Genomic DNA, 12,374 nt, shown 5'->3' on the forward strand with positions numbered 1-12,374 from the left:
ACCCTATTCAGCCATTGGACTTAGTTCTTTCCTGTATATATGTCAGTGTTACTAGAAAATCATTTTTGCATAGAAAATTACATTTTCTATTTTGAGAAAATTTTTATAAAAATAAATATAGTATTTTGTCAACATGACAAAATTTTTCGAAAACGTTAAAAAAATAGTTCTTTTTACAACGAAAAAGCAAAAAAAAAAAAAAAAAAGGTTTCACTTGGCGCAAACATTCGTGAAACGTGAAAAAACACAAACTTATTACCAAATGATTTTCGATGGCATTTTTGGTTGAAAGTCCAATTTAATTGTTTGCGAAAATTCATACGAAACAAATATAGGCATTTTCGTTCACCACTGTATATAATTCAGTGAGCAAAATTCTGTTCAGATTTCTAAGCTACTCTACTGAAATAAAGCACAAATTGCTATACTAGAAGCTTTATCCTGCTCAAAACAGTATGATTCAATCAATTCAAACAGTCAATTTGATATAAAATATGAAATATACCACCCTGCCCAATCACACTTTGATCAATGACTGTGGAGTACAGCAGAAAATGTCAGGTAGTTTTGATTAGTACAGGCTGCGAAATGCCTTCCTGCAGGACCCGATGTGGAAAAGTTAATGAAAAAAAATGAACAAGATTTTTATAACTACCGATACACACATTTTAAAGCATGAGGGTCAGTCATACTATCCCAGAAAATAACCTTGCATGTATAAATAGATAAATACTTGTTCTACTTACATAACATACCGTGTTTCCCCAAAAAGAAGACACTGTCTTATATTATTTTTTCCTTCAAAATATGTGCTAGGGCTTATTTTCGGGGAGGTCTTATATTTTGTGGGGGTTGCCAGACCCCCCTTTAGTACATATCCAGTATATAGCCAGATCTGTCCCCCCAGTATATACCCAGACCCCCCACCCCAGTGTATAGCCTTATCCGCATAGTATTCAGTCAGATCTGCCCCATCCCCCCGCCCCCAAGTATATACTCAGACCCTTCACCCCAGTATATAGCCTTACCCCCTAGTATAAAAAGTGTAGATTTTAAGAGTAGCCTCTCCCTCCTGCTCCCCCCGCTGCTGCTGCAGCTGATTTACCTGCTCTACTCCTGACCCACATCCTCCAGAAAGTCAGATCCCCCCTGTGGGCTGCAGCTGTGGCTAATGCTATGAAGTATTCAGGTCTCAGATCAGCGGCGAATGCAGCTCAAGTTGTGCAGTAACAGAGCCGGTATACAGGAAGTGATCTCTGTTTACTTCCTGTAGAAGGTGGCGCTGTTACTGCATAACTTTACCGAAGCTGCCTTCACCGCTGATCTGAGAACTGAATGATGCACAGTGTTAGCAGCAGCCCGCAAGGGGGATCTGACTCTCTGGAGGAGGGGGGCCAGGAGGTAAATCAGCTCCATGACGCAGCGGGGAGCGGGTGGAGAGGGCAATCGGGGGTGGGGAGGGGGGAGGGGGTCGAGCAGTGAGCATTACCCCAATTTCCCCAGCGCCAGCAGTCCCTGCAGATAGGTCTTATTTTCGGAGGATGTATTATTTTAGGGGAAAGACGGTATGTATTGTACTGTCCACATTTTGATTTCTGTGAATTCTATATCCTACTAATATAATAAATGGGAAAGTTCGGATGTTTGGATGTTTGGATGTTTGGTTATTTGGATGTTTGGATGTTTGTTACTCGATCACGCAAAAATGGCTGAACGGATTTGAATGAAATTTGGCACACACATAGTACATTACCTGGAATAAAGTATAGGATACTTTTTATTCCCATAACCAAAAAGGGGGCGGAGACAAATACAAATTTCACTTGAAAATGTAAACTGCAGCCATTCTTACACTGTTAATGGCAGGGTTCTCAAACTTTGCACAGTTGGTCACTGGGTGACTGGGATTAATATTCAGAAAGGTGGGTGGAGTCTATAAAAGCCAATCAAAATTAACCTATTGATTTTCAAGGGGAATATTTACATTGCTGCCATTCTTGCACTGTTAATGGCACAAGCCTCAAACCTGGTACAGTTGATCATTGGGTGACTAGGGTTCAATTTCAGAACGGGGGTGGAGCCACAAACAGCCAATTAGATTTGTTATATTCCAATGCAAATTATTGATGCCAAACACCGCAAAGCTCACAAACTTGGTAATTGAGTAATTGATTAATTGTGCGTTAGGGTTAGAAAAACGGGCACTGCCAACACCAGCCAAATACATAAGCGGGAAACACGGGGTCATAAGTGGGCAGAGACAAATACAATTTTACTGGGAAAATGTAGACAGCAGCCATTCTTACACTGTTAATAGTAGGGTTCTCAAACTTTGCACAGTTGGTTACTGGGTGACTGGGGTTAATAATCAGAAAAGTGGGTGGAGCCTACAAAAGGCAATCAAAAATTACCTATTGATTTTTCAGGGGAATATTTCATTGCTGCCATTCTTGCACTGTTAATGGCACAAGCCTCAAACCTGGTACAGTTGATCATTGGGTGACTGGGGTTTAAATTTATAAAAGGGGGTGGAGCCACAAACAGCCAATATGATTTGTTTCATTTTAATGCAGGTTATTGATGCCAAAGACAGCAAAGCTCACAAACTTGGTCATTGAGTAATTGATTAATTGTGTGTTAGGGTTAGGAAAAGTGGGCGCAGCCAGCACCTGCAAAATACATAATCGGGCAATGCCGGGTCATCAGTAGGCGGAGACAAATGCAAATTTCACTGAGAAAATGTAAACTGCAGCAATTCTTACACTTTTAATGGTAGGGTTCTCAAACTTTGCACAATTGGTCACTGGGTGACTGGGATTAATATTCAGAGCCTACAAAAGCCAATCAAAATTCACCTATTGATTTTCAAGAGGGAATATGTAATTGCTACCATTCTTGCACTGTTAATAGCACAAGCCTTAAACCTGGTACAGTTGGTCATTGGGTGACTGAGGTTAAATTCAGACAAAGGGGTGGAGCCACAAATAGCCAATCAGATTTGTTTAATCTCAATGCAAATTATTAATGCCAAAAACCGCAAAGCTCACAAACTTGGTTATTGAGCAATTATGTGTTAGGGTTAGAAATAGTAGGCGGAGCCAACACCAGCCAAGTACATACCTGAACAATGTTAGGAAATAAGTGGGTGGAGAAAAATACAAATTTCATTGCGCAAATGTAAACTGCATTCATTCTTACACTGTTAATGGTAGGGTTCTCAATCTTTGCACAGTTGGTCACTGGGTGACTGGGATTAATATTCAGAAAAGTGGGTGGAGCCTATAAAAGCCAATCAAAATCCACCTATTGATTTTTAAGGGAAATATTTAATTGCTGCCATTCTTGCACTGTTAATCACCTGTACCTGGTACAGTTGGCCATTGGGTGATTGAGGTTCAAATTCAGAAAAGGGGTGCAGCCACATCCAATCAGATTAATTTTATTTCATTGCAAATTATTGATGCCAAAGACCGCAAAGCTCACATACTTGGTCATTAAGTAATTGTGTGTTAGGGTTAGGAAAAGTGGGCAGAGCCAACACTAGCCAAATACATACCGGGCATCCAGCTAGTAGTAAATAAGCAGAAAACTGTTCCCGGCATTTTCCATGTTTTCTGCCTTTGACTGAAGCCTATCCTGATGTTATTTCCTCCCTTACTCCTCTGCCTGAAATGGTGTATGCAGAACTGCATTGTCAGATCTAATTAGCTTTGTAAACACATGTAAGCAGAAAATAGATTCAATTTCAGCAGCTTCTGCAGAAGGGAGAGGTGATTTATCTTCTATTTCCATTCTGAGCCTTGTGTCACACTGAACTGCTCTCAGCCAATCAGCAAGGAGCAGGAGTGTCGGAGGGGAAGAAGAAAAGATAACAAGCTAAGATAAGATCTACCATGGTTCTGCATTAAGCATGGCTACCGCTTGAGGGAAGAAGCTGTTCCTGTGTCTAGAGGTTTTAGTTGTGACTGACCGGAATCATACTCTTGAAGGCATAAGCTGAAAGATGGAGTGAGAGGGGTCCGAGGCAATCTTGGTTGCTCTCTTTCTGCACCTGCTAGCATAAAGATCCTGCAGGGAATGTAAGCTGCAGCCAATTATGCTTTCTGCTGTTCGGATGAGCAGGAGCCGAACTAGATAGTCATAGACGATAAAACAGAAAAAAGAGACGGCACTCCACACTGGCTGCAATTCAAATTGCTATATTCAAGGATCTAGACTTTACATGTTACGGATAAACTCCTTTATCAGATATCTTGGTCCTGCAGAGACTTCCCGTCTGAAGAAGGAGTTTATCCGTAACATGTAATGTCTAGATCCTTGAATATAGCAATTTGAATTGCAGCCAGTGGAGTGCCGTCTCTTTTTTCTGTTTTGGAGTTACCTGAAACCGTTGAAGAAAGTCCAGTTTGAGACCTGGCACCGGCAAACAGTAAGGTTGAATGCACCTAAACTAGCTGCATCCTTGGCAACACACAAAGGACAATCATAGATAATATTATGATGGATTTGATGATTGCAGTGTAGAACTGCGCCATCAATTTTTGTGATAGGCTAAATTTGTTCATCTGCAGTAGGTGGTACATTCTTGATGATAGTAACAGTATCATTGTCCCATTTTAGGTTGTTTGAGGTTGTGGACCCAAGAAACTTGAATGACTCTACTTGGGTTACTGTAGATCCATTTATGGTTAGGTGGAGGTGCTGGGGGTTGGTGAGATCTCCTAAAGTTTATTATCATCTCCATGGTCTTAAGAGCATTAAGAGCATCAAGGGAATGATGTCATACGTTTGACTCCAGTACACACTGAAACATGAAGCAGAAGAGAGTCACTATCACTGGCTGTAACATGCCAGACTGATAACAAGATAAAAATTATCACATTCTCTCCATTAAATGATGCAGGAAAAATTGACCATCTCTAGACACCTATTTACTTGAATGCTGCTATGTGCTAACAGTTTATAACTAATCATTATCTTCTTCTCACTTCTTCATTGCGTTTGCAGGCAAACATGTCATTTGATCATTTCGTGCACAAAGGTGTCCGATTTCCCAAAAATATTTATACAGAAGATAGTGTCAATTTTATAGAAAATGAATTTGAAGTGTTTGATGATGATGTCTACAATGTCACCTTCCCCAAATCAGGTAATCCTAAATAAGTTGTTGTTCACCCATGATTTTCTTTTTTTTTTTAAAGGTTTCACTCTTGGAAAAACTCCACTGAGCTCCCATGCCATGTTCTACTTCCACTCCTTCACTCCAACTCTTGCTCATTTTATCTTTCTGCGCACAGCATGTCCATGGGACAATAATGCTGCTAACAAATGTCCTCTCTTGCCTTCTCTCATGTACCTAAATGTTCCAAGGCCAATTTTATATGCATTTAGAGTGTACCCATGTTGAACTTCCAGTTAAAAAAGACATTGCTTATGTAAAACAGAAATTGGAAAGGCAGGCCAAGTAGTGCCCCCAGTATAAGTGCACCCAGTATAGGTAGTCAGGAATAGGTGCCTCCACTATAGGTAGCCAGGTGGTATAGTTGCCTCTAGTATAGGCAGTCTGGTATAGGTGCCCCAATACAGGTAGCCTGGTATAGGGGCCCTCAGTATGGGTAGTCCGGTATAGGTGCCCCCAGTAAAGGTAGCCAGGTATAGGTGCCCCCAGTATAGGTAGCCTGGTATAGGTGCCCCCAGTATTGGTAGCCAGGTATAGTAGCCACAAGTATAAGTAGCCAGGTAGGTGGCCCCATTATAGGTACCCCCAATATAGGTAGCCAGGTATAGGTGCCCCCAATAAAGGTAGCCTGGTAAAGGGGCCCCCAGTATAAGTAGCCTGGTATAGGTGCACTAAATATAAGTAGCCTGGTATAGCTTCCCCCAGTATAGGTACCCCCAATATAGGTAGCCAGGTATAGGTGCCCCAAATATAGGTGCCCCCAGTATAGGTAGCCAGTATAGGTGCCCTCAGTATAGGTAGCCAGGCATAGTTGCCCACAGTATAGGTAGCTTGGTATAGGTGCCCCAGAATAGGTAGCCAGTTATAGGTACCCCCAGTATAGGCAGCAAGGTATAGGTACCCCCAGTATAGGTAGCCAGGAATAGGAAGAGGTGCGTCCGTGTTCCGTGCCCACTGCTCTAATTTCGGCAGGGGGTGCGCTGGAGAAGGGTCCAATACTCACAGACCTGCAGATCAGTGGCAACCAATAGAGAGGAGAGCAGTGCACAGTAACCGTGCAACACACTTCAAATGCAGGAAATGAGCAATGATCTCACTTCTGCATCTGAAGTGTACTCCATGGTCACTGCACCACTCTCCACTCTGTTTAGCCGTACAAGTCTCAGAGAGGGTGGCCCTGGCAGCATGAGAGGCCACTTCTGTGAATGAGGCCCCAAGTGGCCGTTTGATTCACCTTGGCCAAATAGCACCCATGTGTAAGGAGGTAGGAACTTTTAAAAGTGTAGAGGCAACAAGTACTATGATTTGTCCACAGGTGGAGGCTATACTGCAGACTGCTTCTCAAACGTGTAGCTTGAAAAACCTCCAGTAATCATCTTTATCAGTGAATGCAACTTCCCACTAAGAATGATTAAGAAAGCATGGATTTAAAGGGGAACTGCAGTAAAAATAACGTAATGGAAAAATGGGCTTAATTTTTGCAATTATTATTTATAAAAGATTTAATAAGTACAGTGGGATGCGAAAGTTTGGGCAACCTTGTTAATTGTCATAATTTTCCTGTATAAATCATTGGTTGTTATGATAAAAAATGTCAGTTAAATATATCATATAGGACCTAGGTTCTCAACGTGTGGTACCCGTACCCCAGGCGGTACTTCTGATGGTTCCAGGGGGTACTCGGGCTTGATATACTCAACCAAGAATAACAAATTTAGAGTTTTTAAAAATGATAAATCTTATATAAACAATACAAAATTAGTATTTTAGATAATTAAAAGCAATAATAAATGCTTGGAAATTCTTTAGAACCAATTATCATGTACTACGATTTAAATATATATTGTCAAGGGGTACTTGCAATAATGTTTACTATGCTAGGGGGTACTTGGTGAGTACTGGGTTTTAGAAGGGGTACATACCAATAAACTGTTGAGAAACACTGATATATGAGACACACAAAGTGATATTTGAGAAGTAAAATTATGTTTATTGGATTTACAGAAAGTGCACAATAATTGTTTAAATAAAATTAGGCAGGTGCATAAATGTGGGCACTGTTATTTTATTGATTCCAAAACCTTTAGAACCAATTATTGGAACTCAATTTGGCTTAATGGTAAGCTCAGTGACCCCTGACCTACATACACAGGTAAATCCAATTATGAGAAAGAGTATTTAACCTGCTGGGCATTCTGATTCCCGGGAGGGTTTTTTTTGCCATTTTTTTTTATCAGGTAGCTAGCCTAGCTTGAACAGGATTTCCTTTAGGCCTTCCCCCGTCGCATGGCGACGAACGGAGTGACGTCGTCGACGTCACCAACGTCATGACGTCACAGGGACTCCCTATCCACCCCAAAGCACAGCCTGGCGGCGATTGGCCAGGCTGCGCATGGGGTCTGCGGGGGGGGGCCCTCTTTTCGCGTCGAGTAGCGGCGGATCGGCGGCAAGCGACGGCAATCGGAGCAAACACGCAGCTAACAAAGTGCTAGCTGCGTGTTTGAAAAAAAATGTATGAAAATCGTCCCACCAGGGCCTGAGCGGTGCCGTTTAGCGTCTCTGGATGAGCTCAGCTCATCCAGAACGCTAGGGAGGTTAAGGGGGTCAATTGTAAGTTTCCCTCCTCTTTTAATTTTCTATGAAGAGTAGCAACATGGGGATGTAATATCCGAGGCAGCTGCGGCGAACAGCACCGCCGCCGCAGCTGCCTCCATGCGGCCATCCGTCCGTTCGGCGTGCAGGACGCCGAGGACAGAACGTTCTCCCGGGCAGGGGGCTGCCATAGCGCGGACGCGCGCATAGATGAGAACTTTATGCAGGGAGGAAGCCCGTCAGCTGACCTGCTGGTCGGCTGACATCAGGGGAGACCCACGGCGCCCAGGATTGGCTGATGAGAGGGGTTGTGCCAGTGAGGTCTCCTCTGCTTCATAAGCCTCCAGCCTGCATTACCACTTTGTCTGTTGTCGTGAATACTTGCGTGTTAGCGCGCAGACCTTAGATAGCTTCCCTGGTGTTGATGCTATGGATTTCACACCAAGTTAGGAATATTACTCTTGTTGTTGTTATTGTGTTTAGACTAGATCCGGGGTGTTGATACCAAGGACGTCACACCCAGACTAGGATATTACTATTGTATTGATCTACTGTATATGACTCTGGCTAGCACTCTGACTTTGTATCTGTCTTTTGATCTTGTACTTCTGCCCATCTGTCTTCCTGTTGCTGAACCTCTGCCTGATTACCGATTACTCTCTTGCCTCACGATTCTATACTGATACGTACCTTCCTGTTGCTGAACCTCTGCCTGAATACTGATTACTCTCTTGTCTCACGATTCTATACCGATACGTACCTTCCTGTTGCTGAGCCTCTGCCTAATTACTGAGTACTCTCTTGTCTCACGATTTTGTATATACTTGCCTCACTGTTGCCGAGCCTTGCCTGCCTGACCACTCTGCTCGCCGGTGGGCCCTCGCCACTGGTGAGGTACTGGTTACACCAGCTCCTTTGGTGGAACCGTTTTGTTAAGCTGTAGTACAGCCCCAATTACCTGCTCTATTAGAGCATCTGTCATTACACTTGTATTGTATCTCCTTGGCTACTGTTCAGTCTGGGTCACCCACCGCACGGGTGTCCTTGTGCCTGCAGTAGTATCTGAATCACCTGCTCCCCGGGAGACTCAGCCTCTTTCTTACTGTACTCTCCAGCCTGCTGGAACTTACGCTAGTGCACGTTAGTGTACTGATAGTACCTCACCAGCCCTCTGGTGAGGTCTGGTCAAACTATTTAAGTGACTGTTGCACCCAAACACTTACACTTGTTAGGTGTCCAGAGGTTAGTCATACTTGTATTATTGGTGATTCTGCAGATCATTAATAATCAGGTATACGTCTGTATTGTTGGTGATACTGCAGATCACCAATAATCAGACACTCTCTGTGTGCAGACACCCATCGTCACAGGGGGTCTCAAAACAACTCTCAAATGAACAAAGATTGTTCACCATCATGGTTTAGGGGTAGGTAACAGAAAGCTGTCTCTGAGATTCCAGCTGTCTGTTTCCACAGTTAGGAACATATTGAGGAAATGGAAGACCACAGGCTCAGTTCAAGTTAAGGCTCGAAGTGACAGACCAAGAAAAATCTTGGATAAACAGAAGCGACGAATGGTCAGAACAGCCAGAGTCAACCCACAGACCAGCGCCAAAGACCTACAACATCATTTTGCTGCAGATGGAGTCTGTGTATCGTTCAACCATTCGACGAACTTTACACAAAGAGATGCTGTATGGGAGAGTGATGCAGAGGAAGCCCACAGCATAAACAGAGCCACTTGAGGTACGCTAAAGCACATTTGGACAAGCCAGCTTCATTTTGGAATAAGGTGCTGTGGACTGATGACACTAAAAATGAGTTATTTGGGCATAACAAGGGGTGTTATGCATGGAGGAAAAACAACACAGCATTCCAAGAAAAACGCCTGCTACCTACAGTCAAATATGGTGGTGGTTCCATCATGCTGTGGGGCTGTGTGGCCAGTGCAGGGACTGGGAATCTTGTTAAAGTTGAGGGACGCATGGATTCCACTCAGTATGTGCAGATTCGGGAGACCAATGTCCAGAAATTAGTGACAAAGCTGAAGCTGCGCTGGGGCTGGATCTTTCAACAAGACAACGACCCTAAACACTGCTCAAAATCTACTAAGACATTCATGCAGAGGAACAAGTACAACGTTTTGGAATGACCATCTCTGTCCCCAGACCTGAACATAATTGAAAATCTGTGGTGTGAGTTAAAGAGAGCTGTCCATGCTCAGAAGCCATCAAACCTGAATGAACTAGAGATGTTTTGTAAAGAGGAATGGTCCAAAATACCTTCAACCGGAATTCAGACTCTCGTTGGAACCTACAGGAAGCGTTTAGAGGCTGTAATTTCTGCAAAAGGAGTATCTACTAAGTATTGATTTAATTTCTTTTTTGTGATGCCTACATTTATGAACCTGCCTAATTTTGTTTAAACAATTATTGCGCACTTTCTGTAAATCCAATAAAATCAATTTCACTGCTCAAATATCACTGTGTGTGTCTCCTATACGATATATCTAACTGACATTTTTTATCGTAACAACCTACAATTTATACAGGAAAATCATGACAACTAACAAGGTTGCCCAAACTTTTGCATCCCACTGTATTTGCACATTGTAAAATATTTACTTTCCCTGATTTACATTCTGAAATGTATCACATAGCAACATTTTTAATGCTGGCAGGTGATGTATCTGGAAGGAGATGCTGCTTTTTTTGGCAGTTGGAAACGGCTGTTATTTCCCACAATGCAACAAGGCACTCACAGTGTGATGTCAGTACCTAGGTGCTGACATCACACTGTGGGAGGAATTTCACCACAATATGAGCCATACAGAGCCCCCTGATTATCCATTTGAGAAAAAGTAAAGATTTCTCGAGGGAAAGGCATTATCAGCTACTGATTGGGATGAAGTTCAATCCTTGGTTACAGTTCCTCTTTAAGTTTCTGCACCTCTTCCATAAGGCAGCCTTTAAACTAGAATACCCATAATGTCCAGACAAAAATAGTTTTTCATTGTTCTGAAAACAACACATTGAAACAGTTTGAGTGCTATAGGCTTTGCCCCATTATTTGTTAACCCCAATAGAAACTGTGTTTTTCCCCAGGCACCAATTGGATGATAGAGATGTTGAATTTAATTAAAAATGATGGGGATCCCGCAAAAAGTCATACTGTGCCAATTTATGAGCGATCACCATGGTTTGAAACTGTTGCATTTAAGGATCAAATGGACAAACTCACTCGTCCAAGGATCATTTCTTCCCATCTACCATGTCATTTGTTTCCAAAATCCTTCTCAAAATCTAAAGCAAAAGTAAGTATAATAAGTAAAAGGCAAGCGGAATCCTACAAGTATGATAAACACAGAAAACGTAAACAGAGGCACCAAAAACAGTAACAGAGCAAATTATCTACAGTAGTTACTCCTTAATTACCTGATGAAGCAGAATTGGATCTGTAAAACGTGTTGCACCGTGGAGTAGTCGATTAAAGTTTTTTTTTAAACTGACATATCTGTGTCTTCTATTGGGGAGTTATTGCTCCTGAAAGCATTGGAAGCAGGAGCGGAAGGGGAGGAAGGCTCATGACGCGCCCTCCTCCAGCTACTGTGTTTGCCATTGCGTAGCAAACAGGAATGATGATGCGACGGCGGCAGCCCAAGCACGACACACGGAAGCCTCCTGGGGCGGATAATTGGCTGGGCAGAGTAGGAGCGAGAGCGGTTGTCTTGTCTCTCGCTCCTCATAGCAGGCTACTTCGGCGGGCCATGCGCTGAATAATGCCCTATGATGTGGGGAAAGTAGGATAGGCACTGCTACACTGTCATATAGGAATCCCCTCTCATATAATGAGCTGCCCCATTCCCCGTCGCCATCAGTTTCTCAGGGGACACAATCTATAAGGTAAAATCAATAAAATAAGACACTGCACATCAAAAAGATATGCTGTGTTCAATCAGACTGTTGATGGAATTTTGATTTATGCTACTGCCAGAAATTGATGAAGTTTGATAGTATTCCTTTAACTGTGAACCTCAGTGCTTGGATAATACGGTACATTTGGTTTGTTGGAAATACTGTTACTTTTATATAAGATACTAGCTGATGGCCCGGCGTTGCCCAGGTATGTATTTGGTTGGTGTTGCTCCGCCCACTTTTCTAACCCTAATACTCAATTACTCAATGATGAAGTTTGTAAGGTTTGCAGTCTTTGGCATCAATAATTTGCATTGAAATGAAACAAATATGATTGGCTGTGGCTCCACTCACTTTTCTAAATTTGAACCCCAGTCACCCAATGACCAACTGTACCAGGTTTAAGGCTTGTGTCAATAACAGTGCAAGATTAGCAGCAATGACCAGTGCTGTTCTGCAAGATTTCGGATATCTGGGTTACCCAGATAATCCAAACTTTTTCAGCTATCCACCCGGATTCGGATTCCGGATACCTGGGCCCAAATTCGGATAGCTATCTGCAGATAGTTGGCAGGCAATCCGGATATCCGCAGAAATCCGACTGTTGAGATAGGAGATGACGTCCCTGATGTCATTAAGCCAATCAGAGGGCTCCCAGGGGCTCCCAGCAGAAGCCCTAGCAACCAATCA

The 12,374-nt window shown here is 42.8% G+C and overlaps 1 pseudogene; it reads left to right on the forward strand.

Annotated features, from left to right (window-relative positions):
* The first annotated feature begins 1,339 nt into the window (after window positions 1–1,339).
* LOC137522174 (sulfotransferase 2B1-like) overlaps window positions 1,340–12,374 on the forward strand; it is a 43,805-nt pseudogene continuing 32,770 nt past the window's right edge.

Source organism: Hyperolius riggenbachi, chromosome 6 (assembly GCF_040937935.1).
Source record: "Hyperolius riggenbachi isolate aHypRig1 chromosome 6, aHypRig1.pri, whole genome shotgun sequence".
Classification (NCBI taxonomy): domain Eukaryota; kingdom Metazoa; phylum Chordata; class Amphibia; order Anura; family Hyperoliidae; genus Hyperolius; species Hyperolius riggenbachi.